Source organism: Pygoscelis adeliae, unplaced genomic scaffold (assembly GCF_000699105.1).
Source record: "Pygoscelis adeliae isolate BGI_AS28 unplaced genomic scaffold, ASM69910v1 Scaffold26, whole genome shotgun sequence".
Taxonomy (NCBI): domain Eukaryota; kingdom Metazoa; phylum Chordata; class Aves; order Sphenisciformes; family Spheniscidae; genus Pygoscelis; species Pygoscelis adeliae.
In genome coordinates this window covers 2,234,770-2,246,077 of record NW_008825104.1, presented here as the reverse complement: position 1 = coordinate 2,246,077, position 11,308 = coordinate 2,234,770, and the positions used below count along the sequence as shown (strand labels likewise).

Here is an 11,308-nt window from a genome sequence, read left to right as displayed (position 1 = left end):
ACGTTTAAGTAAAACTAGACTTTCATTAAAAAACTAACCTGTTTTGGAGACTATATGAAAACTTTCCCACACAATCCTCTTCTCCCTTGGCCCTTCTCCAAGCATACGTTCACATTTTACCTGGTATTTTCTTTTTTGAGGTACCTGTTGCTTTACGCATGCAATGCCCAGAAGGTGCAATTAACTGCTAATGGTGTAGGAGGGTGCCAGCAGGCTGGCTTGAAGAACCAAGGCTGAAGGTGGCCCTTAGCTAGCCTTTAAGATAACAAAGAGGTGGGAGGAGGCCAGACCATCCCTCTGGCCTCCATAGAGGTGATAACGACACTGGGACTACAGTAGGAAGGAAAGCTCAATCTATTTCCTTTTTAAAGGTCATGAAAGCCAATGAAAGGTTTACTTTCAAAACAACAGCTCAAGCAGGACAACATGAGGGTTATGGAAGGCCATTCTTTTTTGATCATTCTAATTTTGGGTGTTCTGCATAGCTCTGTTATTTGTTTTAAAATAATACTACTGTACAGCTCAAAACCCCTCTGTCTCAGCTTCACTATAGTGTTCAATGATTGTGCTTTGTAGGTGGAAACATTATGTCCAAAGTGTTTCTTTCAAGGACTCCACACTCTATCCAATATTAATATTTTGCTACCAGATCCTTCCTTATATTGATATTATTTATTTGTTCTTCTGTTCACCCTGTCACTTATAATATCTGTATGGTGGGAAAAAAATCCTAAAACTGTGTTAGTGTTATTTGATAATTTTCCAGAGGAAAAACTATTTAATACATAGGATTCCTATGGTGCCAGAAATGTACTATTTTAATTTGTAGTGGCAGATATGGAAGTAGACAGGAAACAGGGATGGAGTGATAGGACTTCTATAAACAGTGATTAAAGTGACTCCACATACGTTATAAAGGCAGGGGCAGATCCATGGTTCCAGCCTTTGACATGGGAGTTCCTTATCCACTTAAGGAAGAAATTTGTCTTATTGGCATCACCTCATAACAGCCAAATCCCAAATCTTGTTCTGAGCTACACCCCAGATTTTCCATAATGATTTCAGTACAATGTGGATGATGCCAGGGAGAGAATTAGGACAGTTACTTAGGATAAATTACTGCCATTGTTTAATTGAGAAACTAACTGAGCTGGCCAACCCATCGTTAATTCCAATAACTAGTGAGGGCAGGATCAAATTGCATTTCCACCCGGTCTGCTGGCACCAGTTAAGCTTTGCACATTTAAAGCTCTGCTACTGTATGTGCTCCCAATGTCACCATCATGGCCAATCTGGTCTTGTCAGCCCTGAACTCTGGGCAGGGTCTGGAAACTCAGTATACCTATGCCCAAATGCTCTTGGGGACCCAGTCTTGTAAGAATGTTTATATGAAATTGAATATACACCAATGACATCAAATTCAGTGCAAAATATACCAGCCACAAGGTGGGAGAATTTGATTAATTTCCTTCCTCCCTCCCCCCTGAGGAGTTTGGACCCACATCTCTAGCTTCTTAAGTGTGTGCCCTAACTAGAGCCTCTAAGGGTAACCCTGCTCTCCTTTGTCTGGAGCCAGCCCATTACACAGACAAAAAAGCAAGTGCCAAGGGGCAGGGAGCAGAGAGAAGTCAGGCGGGGTAGTCAGGGCTGCAGACTCCATCCCTCTAGAGATAGGTCTGGGGTCGCCTCCAGACATCACTTCTCCTTTAGCTTTCAACTTATTTAAAGTTAAAGGCACTTCACCCTCCTGAGTGATTGTGTTTATGCCTTAGCTATGGTGCCAGGCTCCCTTCAGTTCATTCGGCCTCGTAACCTTTCCTCTGCAGTGCCAAAGGACTGAGGGTCCAGTATGGGTGAGCGCAATTTGTTAAGGTACATCTTCAGCCTAAACTCAGACCCGTACTCATTTCCTGGACAACAGCTCTCAGCACTCAGCCTTGCGCTTTTGTTTTCAAAACAGGTGAAACTAGTCTGGGGTACCTAAGACAATTTCTTCTTGACATGAACACAGGAGCACCTTCAAAAGCAGCCCGGTGCCACAGATTGGTTAGCCAGCTTGAGGCAATAGTTCACCCCCGCGTATCCTCTGAACTTCTATTCAGAATATGAATGTTATTTTTCTCTCCTGTTTTGGTGAATAAAAAAAGAAAAAAAGAGAGGCATTGTACATTTAAAAAACCCTAACCAATAAAGACTATGCAGTTAAAGGGTTATCAGCAAAAATGATCCAGCTTCACAGTGGCAAAATAATGGTTTCTAAACATGGGAGAAATTGAAGCAGGACAGGGTCAGCTGTTCAGGGAGTTGGTGGGGAGATGGAAAGTGGGGCATGAGTGAAATAACCTCCAGTACACATGGGTTTCAGGGGGCTTCAAGGAGAAGAAATAGAAGTGTTTCAGGGAGAGGCAGATTGAGAAGAGCGTACGTGGGCATCTCTCCTCCTGCACAGCGCAGCTCTCTGCAATGTTTAACCAATGAGTGGTTAAACATTGGAACAGGCTGCCCAGGGAAGTGGTTGAGTCACCATCCCTGGAAGTATTTAAAAGACAGGTAGATGAGGCGCTTAGGGACATGGTTTAGCAGGCATGGTGGTGTTGGGTTGACGGTTGGACTCGATGATCTTGGAGGTCTCTTCCAACCTTAATAATGATTCTATGATTCTATGATTCTCACTGTCCTGGGTCCTCTCTAAATCTCTGGAGGTACAAGACCCTCCATCAAAGCACTCAGAGATATCTCACTTCCCCAGGCAACAGTACCTATCTCCGTATGTCCCTCAGCCCACAAGAAGTTGTTGTCTTTGGATTTTTATATTAAATAACTTTTATCCACTCCATCCTTCATGGAATAAGAAGAAAATCAGAATGCAACATCTTTGGATCAGGAAAGCTCTGAGCCACAGGCAGCTGGAGGCCTGAAGAAAATGCTGGAAAGTTGTCATGATACTCTTTCCTCTCTCTTATGTTCTTCACAAGACCAGTATCTTGGGTTAGCTACACTACTAGCCTGAGCTGATATGTCTGGTTTTACATCCTCCTGTACCTCACCAGCAGCTCTGTTTCAGGCTACACTTAACAAGTTTCTGTGGAGGGAAAGAGGCTGGTCCAGAGCCCACCCTGCTGTGGGCAGAGATGGGGCAGGGCTGTGCTGTGGACCTAGAGGTAGATCTGCCAACAAACAACTGTTCCGTCTCCCCTTCCTCCCCACTCCAAAGTAGCCTTGAATTCCCTGTTGGTACCAGAGAATCAGGCAGGTGGAGGTGCTCAGCTGAGGACATACAATTTTTGTCCCTTTACACACTTTCAGACCAGATAATTCGCTGTGCCTTGCAAGCTCCCACCATGTGTAGCTGTGGTTTGGGGTGACTTTGTGTAAACAGCTAACACTTTAGAGCCTGTGGACTTAACATCCACTTCATTATCCAGGTTATCTATGTGTTGCTGACCATTTTAGCAGATAGAATAGAGAAGCAGAGAGGGAGTGAACCACAGATGGAATGGAGAAGTGAAGAGGGAAGGAAACATAAGAGAAGAACTAAGAAAACTCACAAAGAGGAAGAAAAAAGAAAAAAAAAGGAGAAAGGAGGATAAGAAAAAGAGAAATAAAGAGCCAAAACAGCAGCACGCCTAAACTGTACTCAAAGGGCACTTCATATGTACATTGAAATGACTAGAGATGGTCCATGAGGCTTAAGTACTGCTAGGGGCATTACCAGTAAGGCCCTATTGCAGATGTTCAGTGGTTAACCCAGCCATACTGCTCTGTGACCTCCTCCCACTGTCTTGTTAGGCAACAGAAAAGTAGTGAGAATGATAGCAGAGGTTTTGCTAAACTAAGGACAGAGCACACACAAACGAAACAAGAAGGATAGCAAATGATTCTGCTAAACTGAGAACACAGCATTTATACTGGAGAGAAGGAAAATATCTACAGCTACCTCACTACAGCACCAGGCAAATTTTTTTTTAATTTAATCTAATCTAATCAATGCCACCATTGAAAAGCAAATTATGCCATAAACCACTCTATAAGCACATCTGATGCCACAAACAGTGCCCGCAGCTTTGGCAGGGTGGGCGGTGGTACTCCTCCAGACTTTCAGCGGAGGAAGCCTCAGAATCTAGTTTAACACTTTCAATAATTATCAGAACAAAAATTATCTGTAAGTTATGGAAAAGTGTATGTGCATTCATTTTGATACTATTTTAAACATTTTCTCTATTACAAGAAATACCAAAGTAATTATAATCCTGTAAAAGTGCTCGTAGTGTCTTGGTTCCTGAAAATTGAGTACAAACCCAAGTTACACATATAGCCAAATGATTCCAAAATCCACTCTATAGGCAATGCAAGCAAATGGTTGTGTTTCCTAAACTTCTGTATTTCCCAGCTAAAATAAAGCAAAAGTTATGTCAGTTAAAATGTTAAAATTTAGCAATAACAAAGACAATGCAGTGAGGGTATTTCTATTGCACAGTTTTCTGAGAGATGACCCATTTCTTTGTATTGGTGTCATCTCCCAGGCAGTATTAATGCAGCTACACTGCATAGGAAGCCCTTAGAGCAGAAGGAATATCTAAAATGATCAAACTTCAAACATGAAGCAAGGAAGACATGGCAAAACAGAGTCAATGAAGGAAAAAAAATGATTATTTAATTTATAAGATATCTTTGAAAGTTCATTGCTTGTTGCATCTGTTTACTGTGCCATGTTAAGCTGTTTAAATGTGTCAGATTTTTTAATCAATTAAGTTTCTTAGGTGTGTGACTGTATGATTTCCATTAAGTTTGTCTGCAATGGTTACCATCTGTTAATATATTGTCTCAGGGTATAAGTTTTTTTTCCATATGTATACAATACATTTGTCAAAAATATCAAATTTTGGTCATGGCATAGATGGGTTCGTATCTCATCAGACAACAGAACCCATAACAAATAACGAGGACAATTGTGAAGGATTAGTTTCAGAGTTCATTGGAAGTCTTTCCATAAACCTTAGTGACCTCTGATTATGCCAAAGGAAGAGTTACCAAGGTTGTCAGTTTTCCTTTGCCAAGCATTTGCTGAGAAAAACACCACATTTGTTGATGGAAACAAGAAGTTTTATCCTGAGGCCTGATATCAGCAGATGAAGGTAATTTCCCAGGGAGAAGTGAAAAGATACCGAGCCTCTCAGTACTATCATGCTAATGTAGGAAGAGAAAACCTGATCTGGTTCACTTCTCGTTTTCAGTCATTCCAGATCATTTTCATCAGCAATTGTTTACTTGTTTCCAATTCCAATTCTATTAATGATGGCAATCCAAAAGGGCAAGAGAAATATTTATGGCAATATCTTTATCTTGATAGTGTTCTCCATTTAAGCAGACATATCTGTCTCATAAAAGGCATGGGACAAGAAGCCTTATCTCAGAAGACAATTAAGCTGGTGGTTAAATCACAGACTTCATTTGACACCACATCTACATGCATGTGAGAGAGAGAAAACAAGTGTTTGTAGAAGTGGTATTGGAAAAGATTTGACCAAACTCCACAACAGCTATTATTCCCAGCTCAGGCCTGTTTTTTAAAGGCTTCCCCCAAATTTGTGCCTCCTTAATCAGTATCTGCATTCATTGATTTTCGATACTTTCCCTAAATCTGTGTTTATTTTTATAAGGTAGTCCAAATTTCTGTCTTCTCCCAGCTCCACACTGTGGCAGAAAAAGTGCTCTCTTCATTTTAAATGTAAATAATCTTTTAGGTTAGCTTCAAATAATGTAGCATAAGGACATCAAGGCTGATTTGGGTCTATTAACAGGTACTCAGTTTATATACTCAACTTGAGTATATTAACATACACTCAGTATATGTTAATGGAGTCCATTTTTCAAATTTGTGTGCCTGAAATATGGATATTTATGCCTGGAGAACATAGATGGGAAACACACCTTGCATGGACTTATTAAAGACTAAGAGAGTAGGCTTGACACTGATTTTAGAGAAGTTCTCGTATAGGCTGAACATGGTCTTTTATCTTCTGCCCTCCTCTAATGACTACTGTGACTGAAGCTTAGAGTAAATGAAGTACCTTGATTTGAAAAAAACTATACAAATAATCCATTATTGAATAACAATGGCAGTTTGAGCCAATATCTAGTGAACTTAGTATTGAAATAACTCTCAATTTTTTGAGCATATTTGGAACTTCTGCATCATTCACCAAGGCAGCAGCTACAAACAAAAATCTGACTGTACAAATGACAAGCAGGTGCATGGATTTTACAGATACGGAACATTATTATCATCTAGTCCAACTTCTTACTCAAGACAGGCCATAAAACCAGCAAAACAGACAAGGTAGATGCACTCGAAAATTACAGGTTAAAAACATCCACATGATTGTTTTCCAACTCTCTGAAACTATGAAATTCCCAATAGAAAAGGAAATGAGGAACGGCAACATTATTGCACGACGTCACTCACACACTGGAAGCAACAGAAAAGAAGTGGAAGAGAAAGAAAACAGGGACTTATGGAGGGTTCATGCTGCCATTGAAGGAAACTAGCAGGGAAAATCGTAAGGAGGGAATCAGATGTGTACTAACTGAAAATAGCTAGTTACCAGTAATGGATACATTCATGTTTGTACAGGTATTCCTGGCATTTTCAAAGTCTGACAAATAACTCAAAGCAGTGTAGATTTGGCAGGGAACACTGCTTCGCTGCTAAAATGAGATGAATTCATTGTAGTAAAACCCCTTTTGTCAACTCCTGAGACTGAAGCAACTTTTGCATAAATAGCAAATCAGTGAAAACTGAGTAAAGAATTTGTTGCTTAGTTAAACAGCAGTATGACTGAATACATTTAAAACAAAAACGTATTAGGAGGTGTGAACTGAATGAAGAAGATCCCATTAAACCTATTAAGATAACTATAAACCTGTCTATAATAACAGTTTACCAAAGTCAGCAATTGAAAAAAAACAGCTGGTTGTTCAATAAGGCTGAAGCTCTCCAACTGCTCAACTTCAGCTCAAGAAATGTAATACTGTGTATTTGTCACTGATCCTCACCACATCCAACACAGAAACAGCTTTTAGATTTCATTCTTTCCTTATAGATGCCAATATTTCAGGCCCCAAGAGGAGAGCAGAAATGCACTCTTACAGGGCACGGTTTCTGCAGTCATACATGTTCAATTAAGCGTGGAATTTCTCTTCCAGCTAAGAGAAGCTGTTCAGTCTATTCAGCCACCTTTAGATTTCCTACACTTTCCTCTGTTTCATCTTCTTCTGAAGTAGCAAACACAAGTGCAAACCTAATCAAGTAGCTCATTTCCCTTTGTGAGAGGGTACATATCACTTTCACTCATCTTGGTCTCATTTCTGGTTTTACCATTGTGTTGCCCAAGAGCAAAATCAGAACAGTAGTAGTCAGTGTTTAAGCTTGAAAAACTTCATAATCTCACATTTTTTATGTCTGGGCTTATTATCAGTCTGTAGACAGAAGGCGCTTTCGTACAGGAAGCAGAATCTTGGTTCCACTGAAGTCTAAAGAAAACTTGCTCTTGACTTCAGTACAGAATATTAACTGGAGACTGTAACAATGCATATGCTTGTAGAGTGAATAGCATGATTTATATACTTTTTAAAATCCTTTGTCTGGAGAAATAGGATGAGTGGAAATGAGAAAGTAAATGGTGATTCATATTCTGTATTAAACTCTCTTCCTCTTTAATGGAAGTTAACTCAACAACTTTATTAGCTGCTGCATAGATATTCTATTTTGGAAATACCTCAACAACTATCTGAACTCACTGTAGCCTTTCTTTTCTGGTTTTGAAAGGGCAGGGAGAGAGCTTCTTTGTTGTCCTATTTTTCAAAATAGTGTATTTCCAAATATACTTATTTAAATAAAGAAACTGTAGGGATGCTTGTCTGTTCTAAAGAAATTAACTTTTTAATAAGCTCTGGAGTGCTGGGTTTAGGGGGTTTTTTATCTTTAAGTGCCAATACAGCATGGAAACCTCTGTCTCAGTGAGCTTTCCAGACCAAGTTTTTAAAATTGAGGAGCTGAACTACTGCTGATAGAAGCTAGAATTTTTAATGTCTATCCAGGTTTAAACTAACCTCAATGTTTAGAATCACACCCCGCTGTGCTACATAGCATTACATTTTAAATACTAAGTGCTGAAGAAAGAAAGAAGTTTTAAAGTGCTTCTATAGGAAACACAAAAGGTCCCAAGGAGATATTTAAAACAAAAAATTTTCAATTCTCCCCCCTTACTTGTTGTTGAGTATTAAAATGAGATCAGCTACTCCAGAGTCAGATAGAACAAAATTATTGGGAAACTGTGCTATTAAAAGGTTTAAAGTTCTCTACTGAAGTTATTTAAAGAAGAAGGGACTGCTCCTTAACTATTTCTTGCATGGAGGTCAAATCTGTAGTCTCTTTTACGGTTTCCTCAGGATTCACATTTTTATGGAATTAAGTTCTGGTCAAGTTGAAGATCATGCCTCCATTCAAATTAGCAAGGGTTTGCTAGCAACATGAAAGGAGATGAAAGGAGAGGCTACATTTAATCTTTCCTCAATTAATTTCTACGTCATGGGGTTTGACAGATTGAAGGGGAAAAGAAAAACCAGCTAGGTGATCCATTTTTAGACTGTAAATCTGTACTTTCCCTCCCCTTTTAAGTGCTCTTTTGTTGGATTATGTAGCACCTCTCTGACTGTGCTGGTCACTGACTGGTTAAACACTTTCCCTCGTAGGCTTGGTTCCATGATGTGTGTAGCCGTGGACAGTGGAATAAACCCATACGGTCAGTGAAAGCAGCCAAAGGTTAGTAGTGCAAGGAAATTATTTCTTTCTAGTAATTTCAAGCAGTTCTACAGCCTCTGCCATAACTCCGTGTTCCAGAAAGATTGAAATTTTGCATAAAACAGGCTGTGGAAGAAGGGAGTAACCGGCAGCCAAGAGACAAGAGAGCAATTATACACAACTCACTGTCACTTCTGTGTATTTTTGGCAGCATTTCAATAATCTAGTAAAAGCAGTAAATAACTTAGCTGGGTTCTCAATTGCTATGGGCTTTCCAAAGCATTTTATACCCATATTGCTGGGAAAGAATCAGATGCACAAGATGAAAGGCATTTGAGGGACAGGCCCATACTTTGAAGGGAAGATTTTGGTCTACAGGCATATTTTATGTTCAAATTTTTTAAGTTTAGCTTAGCTTAAAATGAATTTTGAAAATAAACTTTTTATCTTTTGGAAAGAAGTGGACTCTTTTTCAGTATTCAGAGGATTCCCTTCCCCTTCTCCCTTTTTAATAAGTCAAGCCTTTGTACCTGGAGTCTTCAAGATCCAACTGTTCCTTATTTTGCCCAGGAAGTTAAGGTGACAAGGAAACATAGCAGAATGCATACTCCCTAACAATCTTCTCTGATGCAACATACACACTCATATATATATTGCATATATATGCATACACACACACAAATATAGTGTGTATATATATAGTGTGCATATATAGGTACACTATTTCCAATCAGTGAACTAGGGAGCGGAAGTCACATCCTGGTATAATTATTAGATACTTGTCCCAGCTGTAAGCAATTTTTTTTAGCCTTTTCCACTATCACAGGTGTTTTTTGAATCATCAGTTTAGAGATCCTACAATTTTTCTTCAATTACTACTCCTCTTTGTGCATTGATTGATTCCTTTCTCTAAATTGTCCATCTTAAAGTTTTGTCACTGAGCCTTTGGCTTCACACAATATCTCAAAGATAATTCCACAGTCTACCCTGTTAGAAGGAAGTAATCTGTCTGCAAGCAGGTTTTTAAGATTACTTTCTCTTGTCCACAGCCTAACTACGTCACAGAGATGTGCTTTTATCTATCTTTAGAAGCAGGTTTACCCAGCACGGACCTTCCTGAAAAAGAAACAGGAGTGTCTTTAGTACTCCAACCACCTTCATGCTCTCCACCCAGCATTTCCAAGAACGGTGTTATAAATAGCATCAACATGTCACAGGTGACAGAGGGAAAATATGTCTAGTTTTCCAACCTAACCTCTGCCTGGTTGCATGGATGCATGTACACAAACACACACAAACACATTCAAATAAATGCATGCCTCAGGACGACTACAAGGCATGCATTTATGAGGTTATGCAGGGAGAAAATTAGAAGGGCCAAAGCCCAGCTAGAACTTAATCTGGCGATCACTGTAAAAGACAATAAAAAATGTTTCTGTAAATACATTAGCAACAAAAGGAGGGCTAAGGAGAATCTCCATCCTTTATTGGATGCTGAGGGAAACACAGTGACAAAGGATGAGGAAAAGGCTGAGGTACTTAATGCCTTCTTTGCCTCAGTCTTTAATAGTAAGACCAGTTGTTCCTGGGGTACCCAGCCCCCTGAGCTGGAAGACAGGGATGGGGAGCAGAATGAAGCTCCCATAATCCAAGGGGAAGTGGTTAGCAACCTGCTATACCACTTAGACAAACACAAGTCTATGGGCCCAGGTAGGATCTGCCCAAGGGTACTGAGGGAGCTGGTGGAAGTGCTCACCAAGCCACTTTCCACCATTTGTCAGCAGTCCTGGCTAGCTGGGGAGGTCCCAGTTGACTGGAGGTTAGGAAAAGTGACGCCCATCTACAAGAATGACTGGAAGGAGAATCCTGGGAACTACAGACCTGTCAGTCTGACCTCAGTACTGGGGAAGGTTATGGAGCAAATTATCTTGAGTGCCATCACGCAGCACGTACAGGACAACCGGGTGATTAGGCTGAGTCAGCATGGGTTTATGAAAGGCAGGTCCTGCTTGACCGACCTGATCGCCTTCTATGACCAGGTGACCCACTTAGTGGATGAGGGAAAGGCTGTGGATGTTGTCTACCTAGGCTTTAGTAAAGCCTTTGACACTGTTTCCCACAGCATCCTCCTGGAGAAACTGCCTGCTTATGGCTTGGATGGGCGTATTCTTTACTGGGTAAAAAACTGGCTGGATGGCCAGGCCCAAAGAGTTGTGGTGAAAGGAGTTAAATCCAGTTGGTGGCCGGTTACAAGAGGTGTTCCCCAGGGCTCAGTACTGGGGCCAGTCTTGTTCAATATCTTTATCAATGATCTGGACGAGGGGATCAAGTGCACCCTCAGTAAGTTTGCAGATGACACCAAGTTGGGCGGCAGTGTTGATCTGCTCAAGGGTAGGAAGGCTCTACAGAGGGACCTGGACAGGCTGGATCGATGGGCCAAGGCCAATTATATGAAGTTCAACAAGGCCAAGTGCCAGGTCCTGCACTTTGGCCACAACAACCCCA

The 11,308-nt window shown here is 40.5% G+C and overlaps 1 protein-coding gene across 2 annotated transcripts in view; it reads left to right on the top strand.

Moving 5' to 3' along the window:
- ZNF366 (zinc finger protein 366) overlaps nt 1-11,308 on the top strand; it is a 35,039-nt gene that overhangs the window by 8,212 nt on the left and 15,519 nt on the right. Inside the window, exon 2 of one of the 2 annotated variants that reach the window (XM_009327229.1) lies at nt 8,755-8,824. The exons of the other annotated variant lie outside the window; for it this stretch is intronic. The gene's annotated coding sequence lies outside the window, so the exon portion shown is untranslated. The remainder of the gene's footprint in view (nt 1-8,754; nt 8,825-11,308) is intronic. 2 annotated transcript variants of the gene reach the window in all.